The sequence below is a fragment of the Lactuca serriola genome, chromosome 3, assembly GCF_051521515.1.
Source record: "Lactuca serriola cultivar US96UC23 chromosome 3, Lser_US96UC23_V15, whole genome shotgun sequence".
NCBI classification, from domain to species: domain Eukaryota; kingdom Viridiplantae; phylum Streptophyta; class Magnoliopsida; order Asterales; family Asteraceae; genus Lactuca; species Lactuca serriola.
Window position 1 is genome coordinate 172276379 of NC_136410.1, and position 11855 is coordinate 172288233.

At 36.1% G+C, this 11855-nt stretch overlaps 1 pseudogene; it reads right to left on the bottom strand.

Moving 5' to 3' along the window:
* Positions 1-1529: 1529 nt before the first annotated feature.
* Positions 1530-10280, bottom strand: LOC145095878 (uncharacterized; annotated as a pseudogene).
* Positions 10281-11855: the final 1575 nt, after the last annotated feature.

Here is an 11855-nt window from a genome sequence, read left to right on the forward strand (position 1 = left end):
CTCAAGTCGTAAAAGCTTCGATCACCATTAAATGGCATGGGCTGATCTTGTCCTTGGCTCCATGTTTCCAAGCATTCCACCCACTCAGGCGTCGAGCCATGAAAAGTCGGACGAGGGTTAGGAATTGGAACGGGAGCTGCCTGGGGTAGGTTCTCAACCTCGGGTTCGGAGTTAGCATCGTCCGAAAGGTTTTCATCATGGTGATCATTCAAAGGGATAGGATGATCATTCTTTGGTTCTTCTCCAAACCAACCAGCTATGACTTCATTCGGAAGATACTGGTTGTCGTGGGGATGGAGTCCATCCATGTTATCTACGCGAGAATTGGGGTAAGAAAATAATTATTAGACGAACTATCTAGATAATTATTTAGAAAATCTTCATTAGTTACATCGCTATTTGTGAAGTGCATACTAGTTATATGTAATCGGAACAGGATAGGCTTTCGAATATGTGACCTTAACTCCAAATTCACACAGAATAGGGGTAGAGTAAAGTTTTCACAGATTCTAAGTCTATAACATCGTAATTACATATAGCCTTAGTGTATCCACTTAGCAGCTATCAACTTAGTAATGAAGATCTCGTTTTAGTTCTCAAGTATAAAGTACTTATAGTAACACCAAATACTCCTATAGTATTTTAAGTTTAATGTTATGTTCTACTGTTCTCATTGTGGTAGGGTTGGTAAGATTTTAGACTTGTTGCAACCATACAACCACACTTACATGCTAGTCAACCCTCGGATAATATAGTTGATCAGGCTATATCTTCCCAGTTTTCACTATATGTCTCTAAGTCCACTTGTGTTGCCCAACAATCGTAATTCTTTTGTATTGTCCTAATGACACTGATTTTAGTATGAATGCAGGCACGTATACTTATTTAAATATTTTATTATTTAAAGTATAAACTCTTGGTCAGAGTATTTTTACTCCCTATGTATTTATACTTAGTATGTATGAAGGATTTTAAGGATACAAAATAGATCTAGAGGGTGTTTGGCTTAGCTTTTGTGGGGCAAAAATCCTTTTTGTAAAAGGACTTTTTTCAAAAGTTATTTTTTAAAATGTGTTTGGATTAGCTTTTGAAGGGAAAAAGTCAAAAGTTAAAGTGTTTGGTTTAACTTTTACATGTAAAATGACAAAAAATGTTATATTTATATTGATTTACTACGTTACATATATTATTTTATACTTCACTTTTTTTTTAAACAAATCTTATAATTTTGTAAACATTTTATTAGAAAATATAATATAACTTTCTTTTAAAATATTTCTAATTTTTTGGATTAGACCATGACAATATTAAAATTACTACGTTCATACAAATTGTAAATAATTCATAAGATGACTTTTTGTATTAGACCATGACAATATTAAAATTACGTTCATACAAATATAAAATATAAATTACGTTCATACAAATTAAAATATTTCTAATTTTTTGGATTAGACCATGACAATATTAAAATGACGTTCATACAAATTGTAAATAATTCATAAAAAATATCATAGATAATATTACATTCATCTTGGCAATGTGATTATATCTTGTGCAATAATATCCCGTATCGCTGCCATATATAAATCATCATCGCTCGTGCGACGTGTACTTGGACCTTCTTCGTAAACATCACCACCGGTATCACCTCATACGAGATTGTAGGATTCTTGATGTGCTTTATTAAACGCTTCATCAAACCTACCAACCTTTCTAATATAGTTATGGATCGCCATCGATGCTATCACAATTCTCACTTGGTTCTTGTACTCGTAATTAACATGCATGTCTCTTAATAACGCCCACCTACCTTTCCACACTCCAAAAGTTCGTTCAATGATATTTCGCAATGATGAGTGGAGATAGTTAAATTTATCTTTCGGTCCACGAGGTTCACGAATAGCAGTCGTGTGTCCACGTTGAAAATCTGGTAAATGATAACGAATATTTGTGCCTTTGTATGGAGCAAATTACCCTCTCGTATTTGGATATCCAGCATCAACAACGTAATATTTATATGTAAATAAAACAAACATTTATTATTCGTTTCAAACAAGTAGTAAAAACATAAAACTTGTGTTAAAAAAAATACTAACCACCCGTTGGATATGGAAAATTAAGATCTGGTCTTTGTAAGGCTTCATTGAAAATTCTTGTATCATGTGCAGTCCCCTCCCAACCGGCCCAAACAAATGTAAAGCACGTGTTAAAATCACAAACAACCATTATATTTTGTGTTGCATATCCCTTTCGACCAGTGTACTTCACTTCATCTTTTTGTGGAACCGATGCCCTGGCGTGTATCCCATCTATAGCACCAATGCAATCCTTCAAATTCAAAAATATATCATAAATAAATTATTTATTAAAGTTTGACTACCAAGAAAATAAACATTGGATAATACCTTGAACATTGGATAATACTGAGGCTTATTTAATATATATTTGGGAACATCATCATTATAGTTTGCGTCTGACGTGATGATGTCGCCACTCAGTTTTAGCACGGGTTCCAAAACTGTATGGAAATGCTTGTGAATCGTTTCCCCCGAATGATTAAAAAATTCTTGCATAAATCTATTGCTACACCCATAAGCCAAAGTCATCAAGAATATTCCTACAGACTCCTCAATAGAAACTTTTTGTGTTTGTTGTAGCCTTTAATTTGTAGCAAGATCTATGCATAATTGTCTAAAAACCGGTACGTTGAGTCTAAACATCTCATAACAACGTCTAGGATGGCCATTTAGTACTTCAACAATAAACATGTGCCCCGTGTGGTCTGAAGTGTGACATTGTCACACCCCAAAACCGAGAACGGCGGAAACGTTCTGGGGCGGAGGACGTCATGTACAGTATCACAACAATGAAAAGTAGTAAAAAAGCAACAACATCATCCATTGCATTAATAATATAATTTTAATACAAGTGTGTTCTGTCAAAATATAATAGACACTAAAGAATAAATCAAAATGAAAGATGCGTCTTGAACGAGCACCATCTTCTCTGAACCTTGCATCGGTACCTGTCTATGGTTGACCTAAGGATACAAGTTATTTTGAAAGAGAGTATCAACTTTAAAGCTGGTGAGATCATAAGTATTTTAGTGTCTTAATTTGTATGTAGTATTTGTATGTATATGAACTGTAAGTATTGAAAATGTATATGAATTGTAAGTATGAAAATGTTTTGAATGTTCCTAGGAAGCCCTATGTTTCCTACTAATCGTATCCTTCTACCAAGGTATCTAGTGTCTATGTGTGCCTCTTGTAAGAGTGTGTATTTTCCCAAATCTGACTATCATTAATCAAAAATATAGTTTCTACATTGCCGTGCGTCGTCTGAAAATTCACGAAGTGAATGTAATGGGAAAATGAAATAGTACTATGGTGTAGTTTCGAACTATAACCGTACTAATTACCTTAAGTCTAGGGTAATTTTGTGAGTACTGTAGTATTTGTAATAAGTGACTACTTCTGTACTCCTATTGCCTTATTTGAGGGATAAGTCATAATGTGATGGCTTGATCCCAGGCTAGACACTCCCCTGTCAAAGGGATTTTGAGACCTTTACACGCCCATGCATATATGCACGTCGTGACACATCCACATTACTATGATCATGTATACCCGATATAACTATCACAGTTGCGTTGTGATTCATCGGTATAGTTAGATCCTGAACTTGTTCCACGCTATAGCACCTAGTGATGTCTGTCCTATCATCGTATATGTAAGCGTACTCATGTAAACGTAATCATGTAAATGTACTCATGTAATAATATAGTAGTGTACTGTAATGTTCTACGTGTGCTAGCTGTAATGTGTGCTCTCTTTCTATCTAGCATGTATAGTAATGTACTGTAATGTACTAGCTGTAATGTATGTTCTCTCTATCTAGCAAGTATTGACTCATGAATGAACTGACTCATTGTATGATATCGTGTTCTAGTAATAGTTCTAGTATCTTCCTAAACTACCCATATGGTAGCTTACTAGTAATGTAACTAGTACGTATGAACATGGATGTATACCCTTGCTACCCAAGGGCATCGGATTGACTGGAAGAACCTTTATGAATATATATGTACATATGATACATAACTAATATTTAAACGACCTTCGGACGGATACCTGATACTCACCAGACCACATCCAAATCGAGGAAAAGGAAATAAAGTGGATAGCCTTCCTAAGTCCTTTAAACATTTCTTATATAACTATACATATATAGGCATGAAATTTATAATATAAAAGCATAAAATAAGTTTTGTAAAATCTTTGATCATAATTATTATCTAAGAAAAGATCGACTTGATGTAAATCTATAAAACGGTTTGAAAGCATGGGTTTGATAAAACAGTTTAAGTATAAATAAACCTTTATTTGAAACACAATTGTAAATGAGTTTGAAATGGAGCATACAGAGTAAAATGTACAGTTTAATAAGCAGTTTTAAACATATTAAATGTTTATAAAAATCATTTGAAGGAAACTGTTTGGTAAAACGGCTAATGAGTAGCCAATCATTTGAATGCTGCTTATCAATCACGTGTGATTGATATAATAACTAACATGATTCTACTTGTATCCCCCCCCCCCCTAAAACATTTAAAATAGTTAAAACATTGATTAAGGGGTATGAACTCACTTGTAGTGAGTGATTCTGATGACGATGTTGGATCAGTTGCTAAGTGCCAAGTGGTGACTTGAGTACACACGCGAATCCTATTTAGCATATATTGATACATATATGAATATAATTAGTGTTATGAACAACTAATTATTTAATTGGGACCACCTTAGGGACTAGTAAACACTTACATTGAAGTGTGACAACCATATATGATTGTACGAAGGGTTATAAGGCTATACAAGAGAGTGTATGGCCAAAATACACACTATATGTGTGTGTGCGGCCAGGTGTGCTGCCAGCACGTGTGTGCGGCCAGGTGTGCTGCCAGAAGGCGTGTGCTGCCAGAAAACATGGTGTTCTTGGTGTTCTTGGTTAAAGATGCTACCTTTTATGAAGATCCTCAAGGAGATTTGGATGATACTTGAGAGGATTTTGGGTCCTAGCCTTGAAGAAGTGTAGAATGTGTTCAAAAATGTCTAAGTCTTGAATATATAGGGGGAGTGTGCAGTTGGGATGGGTGTGTGGCCGCACACCCTTGTGTGCGGCCGCACACACCTTGTGTTGGTGTGATTGGCTCAATTTCAAGGCGATACACCCACGATACTTATCCCACGACTCCTACCCTGCTTATACTAGGCTTTAAACACTCTATTTGACTCCAAACAGTGCTAGAAAATAGTAAAAACAAGTTTAACTTTGATAAGAAATGAAGAATGTAAGATAGAAATTTTCGGGTTGTCACATCATCCCCCTTTCAGAGGGAATTTCGTCCCGAAATTAGAATCTAGGTAAGGAAGTAGGTATGAATGATCGAGTCAAGAGGTGGGAAACTTCCTAATCGATTGTTTCTTGCGCTCATAAGTGAAGTTGGGTCCTCGGTTGGTATCCCAATGAACCTTCACTAACGGGCGACGGCGTTGCTTCGTCCGGTTGACCTCTCGGTCGAGGGTCACTACGGTTCTAATACGAAGGCGTGGATCTTAACGGATGGACTTACAAGAGTCCTAACGAAAAGGTACGGTTTCAAGATCGAGACGCGAAGGGTAAAATGTACGTTACCGAGTTCGTAGAGTAGATTTAGTATGCGAGGTACAGGTCCGATTCTGGTAAGAATCTCAGGGCTCCTGACTAACTTGGATTTAGCTTTCCACGCGAAGCGAAGCGCATTAAGCCATTCCCAAAGTGAGTTTTCCTAAAGAACTTGGTCTCTCACTTGGAATTTCCAAGGTTTCTTTTTCTTGTTTAACCTCCCAGTCAAGGGCCACCCCTTGCTGGGTCAAAGTCGTACGGGCTTCTATGATTTGCTAGGAGTTATGGATGAACTATGACAGTAGGTCTATAAGACCTAGAATTTGGCGAATTCTGGTCGGCATCCCTAATGTCGACAAATTCTCAACGGTTTTGATAAATTGACAAAGTACTCAAAAATTCCCCATCACTAACAGTGTGTCATAGGAACCTGACTCTTCAATTTCAAAACTTGTGCTTAGAGAACTTCGCGAAAGTTCCTCTGAAGGTAATGTTTCCATGGGTTACTTCTTACCACGAGGGTAGATAAGTAAGTCATTACATGGAGAATTGACGAACTGATCCAAGTAAGAAAGACGTACTCTAATCATTTAGCTCACAAATACTATGGGCGTATTGGTCCTATCCGAAGGGTATCACTACGGACTCGAAGTGTCCGCATCGAGTTCGGAAGATAGTCTTCTGGACATCCTTCCCTAACACTCGAACTAGTGATATTCGGATCTTAGATCCATTTCTGAAAGTAACTCTTTATTTGCGTTTGCTCAATAGCTTCATCCATGCGAGGCAGAGACAACGATTTATAATGGAAAATCTTGACGGAGTCCTCGATATCTGAGGTACATACGATGCAATTCGTCGACCTCTGGAAGAATAAGACCGGGGCCCTCTAGGGTGAGAAGCCTAGTCTTCCAATTCTATTTATGTGTAGTTTGCTAAGTTGTGCGGACTGTTCTTGTATCTCCGTAGGTGTTTAGATTGTAGGGAAATCTGTTTACAGAAGTCTTACTGGGTTCTAAGTTTGTTCACATGAGGATGCGATTACTCGTAGTCTTGGGCAGCTCTCCGTCCTGAAGTTCATTTTAGAATTCATAGAAGGTTCACAATCACAATCTCGTGTATACGAGTCGTATATAATTAAGATTGAAAAGGTAGTCGAATAACTGATTCTTCTTTAAGCTCCCATCCCATCGAGGAAAAGAAGTTAAAGTGGAATCATCAATTCTAAACCTGTAGAACCTTGACTATATATCACTCTTATGTATACCTTCCTCAGTGATAGATCAACCGTGTGAATCCTTGGGTTGAACTTGACGTACTGCACGAGTGGTACTCCGGGGATTTCTTCGGAAAAAAGAAGAACTATGAGGTACTCCACGCATGAGTGCTTCGGTGTTCTGAAATGATAGCTTCGCTGGAAAGGCGATTTCGAAGAAAGAGATGTACATATGAAGCTGGTATGGTGTGGATCAAATTGAATCTAGTTGTATGATAATGTCGGAATCATACGGAAACTTAAAGACATTAGATTTGAACATAAGACGTTTACAGAAAAAAAACACAACCGTGCAACCATGAACAGAGTTACAGTACTTTAGATTTTCTACAAGACTATAGCTGCGAATAAGGTATACTACAAAAGACAAGTATACGCAGCACAAGCATCCCTATATAGACAGGATCTCGCAAAAGGTAAGACTCAAGTTGCACTAGATTTGGATGAGTTATAAGTCTGATACAACGAAACGCCTAAATTACATTAACGAGGGTCCGACTTAGTTTCTCCTGCAGCTGTGATCCTTAGGATTCTGCCGTCTGCGCCGGAGTTCTTTATTATAGGACAATCCTTCTTGAAGTGCCCTATCTCACCGCATTGGTGGCATGGCTGGCTAGCACTAGCATTGGTGGTGGAAGTGAGGTGTTTAGCCAGTGTTATGTGGACACGAGTGCCTTCCTCATTACTCCACCTTGGAAATTTCTTCCTAAAGCATTCAGCTTTATCACTACTTTTGTGTGTAGGGTTGGTCCCGATGATAGGGACTTGAGTGATGGGTCATGACGGTGTCCCCCAGCTACGAGCATGGTGCCCTATTTTTAGGCAATTGCAACATTGCATCTCATGGCAAGCCCCATGATGATGGAAACTACACTTATCACACTTCGGGAGTTTTCCCTCGTATGGCTTGCTCGGTACGGGGATGGCAGGGGTTTCCACTTGTTGTTGTTGCATGGCTAGTTTTTGGGATTTCTTGCGTTCTTTCTGGGCTCGTCGCTTTCGTTTCTTGTTCTCTGTTTTTCAGCTTTGCGAGTCTATGGATGTTACCGTTTGATGACTTCCTGGATGGATACTATGATCGAAATCTTCAATCCCATCATCAGTATTGATTGTGTTGATAGCGCTACAGTGTGCAAGGACAACTGTCACGGCAGCCATCACGGCAGTTGTAACTGCAGTTTGAAAGGTAGCGGCGTCCATGGGAAAAGCGGAGGTTTCTTTGTTCGACTGATTGCTTCCGGATGACGAAATGATTCTGTAACACGAAAGATAAGGATTTTGTGAGCGATTCTGGTTGACCCTAGGTGTACTTCGATTGTTCAAGTAAAGAGTAGAAGTATGTTCTCGTGAGTTTGACCTACATCCCTATGATGTTGTCCTAATACGGATTGGAAGTAAGTTTGCAAAGGTTTGACCTACATCCCTATGATGCAGTCCTAGTACTGAGTGGAAGTAAGTTTGTGAAATGCTTGTGAAAATTCGTTGGACCCTTCACGAAAATCGGGGAACTTGATGACAATGGCCATGCAATCTGCTATTGTTGGGGACGGATTATTTTGTGGATAAGTTTGTGTGCTTTTTGATGATATGGCATCCAATAAAGCATCAACTTTTTCTTCATAAATTGAACTTTTACTCTTGGTTGGACGGTTGTTGGAAACAGACTTAGACCTCTTCCTTTTACTTGAACTACTTTCATGGAGACTAGTAAAAAGAGGCTCATCATCATCTAAATTGATTTCATCACTATTTCCTTTGTCCTCCATATTTTCTTCGTTGGATTGCTATTGTTTTGAAATTGTAATGGAGTCATAGTCTGATCTCCAACGGCAACAGAATCCCGAAACAAAGTAGCATATTTCTCATCAAATATGCTCAAATCTGTGTTCCTAAATTTGGCATAATCTTTATTCTCCTGCAAGACAAAAAGATATTGTAAATCAAATATGTTCAATCTATATGCAATCATAACTTAAAATAATTAAAAAGAATAGTAATCATACTTTTATTTTCTCCTCCCACCACTCAGGGGACGCATCTACTAGGCTTCTCATCCCACCGAGTCCGGTTTCAAGCCTCATTAAGCGGTCATAAAGCTTCCACTCTTTTTTCATGTTCTCCCATTTGTTTGTTAGTTGTTTTTTTTTCAAGGCTGTAACCTGTTTTCTCCTTAATGCGTTTTTATATATTTTCCCACCCAACTTTATCAAAGGAGGTAGTGGGTTTATGGCCTTTTTTTTTGTTCAATCAAGCACGAATCAACAAATACCATGAAGCTACGATTATCCCACCCAAATTTTGGTTTTTTCATTTTTAAAGATGTTTCACAATCAACAATTGTAGTGTTGTTTTCATCCATTATCTGTGAATTACATATAGTATCAACATTTAAGCAACAAACCAATTTCATTAACCTTCCTAAATGATTTCATTAATTTATCAAAATTCTAATCAAAACAGAAAAAATAGAATATCACAGCATATCAATTTCACAAATCAGTTATCTATTAACACAAATATCATCCCTAAACAAAAATTTTCATCAGCTTCATATTTCATCAATTTCACTAATTGTTAATTCATATTTCATCAAGTTCATAGAATAATCACTATTTCACAGCATATCAATTTCACAAATCAGTTATCTGTTAACACAAATATAATCCCTGAACAAAAAATTTCATCAACTTCATATTTCATCAATTTCACTAATTGTTAATTCATATTTCATCAAGTTCACAGAATAATCACTATTTCACAGCATATCAATTTCAGAAATCAAGAGGAACAAATCACAGAATAATCACTATTTCAGATGCTAGAGAGAAGAACGGTTCAAGGAAAATTCAAAATCAGGAGGAACACATTTCACAGCACATCAATTTCACATCATATCAATTACACAACATATCAATTTCAGAAATCGGGAGGAACACATTTCTTTGATACTAAAAATCATAAATAGACAGGAAGATATTGTAAATCGGAGATCGGAAATCGACTAGAAAAGAAAACAAACCTGATCAGAGATGGAGAAAGGCTGGTGTTCAGGTCGTTGCAGGTCGTTGGTGTCGCCGTTGTTGCAGGTCGCCGGTGTCGCTAGTGTTGCAGCTTGATGTTGCAGGTCGAGATACGAGAGAAAAGAGTGGGTGAGCGGAGAGAACGAGAAGTAATGAGGGAATTGTATCTGTGAATGAAGAATTTAATTAGGGTAAATAGGGGTGTATATTGGTAATTTAATATTTTTAGCTGGTGAAAAGTTGGGAAAAATCACGTAATGGTGACTTTTCAAAAAGGCTCAAATTACTCTATTGGAAAAGTCATTTATAAAAGTCATTTTCACTTTACCAAACATCTTTTTGATTTTTTCTAAAAGATAAAGTCAAAAGTCATTTTAAAAGTTAAGTCAAAACACCCTCCTAATATTTTAAAAAGTATAAATAAACAATATCTTCAAACATAATAAAATTTTAAGAATAAAATAACAAGTCCATAAATCTATTGGTGTTAAAGCTCTTATTTATTTATTTATCTATGAATTGTGGGTCACCGTGTAAAGAGTTTATTTAAAAATATTTTAGTTTTAAATTTTTTTTGGTTATAATACTGGTGGTTATGTTACTAAAAAACATCGATTAGAAAATTGTTTATGTAATGGAACTAGACTTTAGGTGATATCATTAGTCAATCGAGTCATTGAAACGGTGGTCATTACTACAAGAAATAGTGGACATCGTTGTTTTATTTCAAGATTATCTTTAACAACTTCAGACGTAAAATTTCCATTCAAATTTAAAAGAAGACAAATTCCCCTGACAGTTTGTTTGGCTGTGACTATAAATAAAAGTCAAGGTCAATCATTGTCAAATGTTAGGTTGTTCTTGTCGGTTTTCACACACGACCAATTATACTTTTCTTTATCCATAGTAAAGAACAAAGAATGATTGAAGTTGTTGGTTTTAGATAATGATAATAATTTGACCAATAAAACTTCCAATATAGTATACAAAGAAGGGTTTCAAATTTTATGTTAAACTATTATGTTTATTTGGCTTTTCAGATTATTTCATGTTTTCTTACAATCAAAGTAACGCTACTTTTTGTTGTTGATGTTTTGTATTATTATTTGTTTATATAATAATTATAAAAATAATAATTGTGGTTTTCACAGGTTATAAATTAGTTGAGGTTTGTGTTTGGTTTATTCTGAATATTATACCTTAGGTGGAATATTTCCACGTTGTTAATTGGATGCTAGGTTCTAGAAACTAATGTCTTTCCCATATATTCTTAGATGATATGATTCTTTGTTAGGTTGAAAACTATTTATTGTTTCATCAAGTTGAGTTTTTTTCTTTCATATAGTAATATTAAAGAATTCAAAGGGTGGTACTAAAAAAATTCCACATGGTTAGTACTCGGTTGCCTTAGCTAGAAAACTGATAAAGCAAGTTTGTTCGTAGGAGATAATCATAAGGAATTGTTTTATATCGTGTCCCAAAATGGCACCGACAACGTCTAACTTTCGTGTACACAGTGTAAAAAACTTTGAATTTTCTTTCTATTATTGTAGCACTATTAATTTTTCCTGTGCCACACCTAGTATGAAATCTTGTGTTTCTGATAGTCTTATGTCGTGGAACAACTTTGTCCCATTTAACTTCAATGTTTTGGCTTGAAAGTACGACTTAATGAAGTATCCACTAGAATGTAGATGTGTAGGGACACGACATGACAAAAATACACAACATGATACTAAGTTATGACGAAACAGAAATTCGTGTTTTTGTCGTGCTCGTGTCAAGTGTAAAGCCACGATGTCGTGTCTTGTTCGTATTCCAAATTTGACACAAAATTAACACTACTTAACACTTGTTTATCGTGTTTTTCATGTTTATCATGTTATGTATGA